Raw genomic sequence first — 1,031 nt, forward strand, 5'->3', positions numbered from 1 at the left:
CCAATCCACTTTGTGCGCACAGTTCATCCTTAAGGTACTCGTCGGGTTATTGGTACCGCCCTGCGGCGGCGAGCCAGCTGCGTAACCTCCAACCCTTGGGCGTCCTGGACACCCCCACCTTTGCTCCCCTAAAGAAAATTTTATGCAAAAGTGTGTTACTAGCGCTTACTTTTTTTTTTTTTAAAGCACTTACCAGATTCATAAAAGTGCTTGTGACTTTCATTTGCCTGATGATAAGTCCTGGAAGATTTTCTGTCTTCCTGGTAGAATGTATCGTATTCGTTTTTTTTTTTTTTTAAGGCATCGAAACAACAACAACAACAACAACAACCCAACCTAATTACGATTTTTATTGCACTGCTGAAAGTTAAGCGAAAACAAAAACTGTGTATTTATTTAGGCTGTATTTCTGGTGCACGGGGGAGCTGACCTGTGGTGAAAACAGCACTGTTTTTTTTTTTTTTTTTTTTTCTCTTTCCAGTATTCAAAAGTATGGCACCGTGATTAGAATATGACAGCATAAAATAATATGGCAGAGTTAATAGCAAAGGTATCAGTTGCAACAATAAAGGTAAATTGCTTAAACTCATCCATTTAAAGACAAATTTTCTGATTCATTAGAAAGCCAAACCCACTGTTTTATCAGAGTAGAATTCAGGGTGAGAAAAATTATCAAAGGGAACAGGGAGTTTGCATTGTTAAAGGTATCCTTCATATTAATAAAGATACTTTATTTTTAAAAATTTTAAAATTAAATAACCCATGACCACAGTCTCATTGCTCAAACAGAAAAAAACTGAAAGACTCCACAGCCATCTGCTCAGGCCTTTGCTTTTTTCCCCCTAGTTTCATATGCTTTATTTTCTTTTCAGTTTTTTAAATTGAAGGAAGATTCATTAAGTTCTATAGTGCTTTACAATTTTCAAAAATTTCATGCAGAGTTTCTTATAATCCCATAGTAACATTTTTCGCTCTACTGCTATATTGCCCCCCATCACTAGTTTTTCTATATTTATGTCTGCTTTTCTGTT

The sequence above is a fragment of the Bos taurus genome, chromosome 16, assembly GCF_002263795.3.
Source record: "Bos taurus isolate L1 Dominette 01449 registration number 42190680 breed Hereford chromosome 16, ARS-UCD2.0, whole genome shotgun sequence".
NCBI lineage: Eukaryota > Metazoa > Chordata > Mammalia > Artiodactyla > Bovidae > Bos > Bos taurus.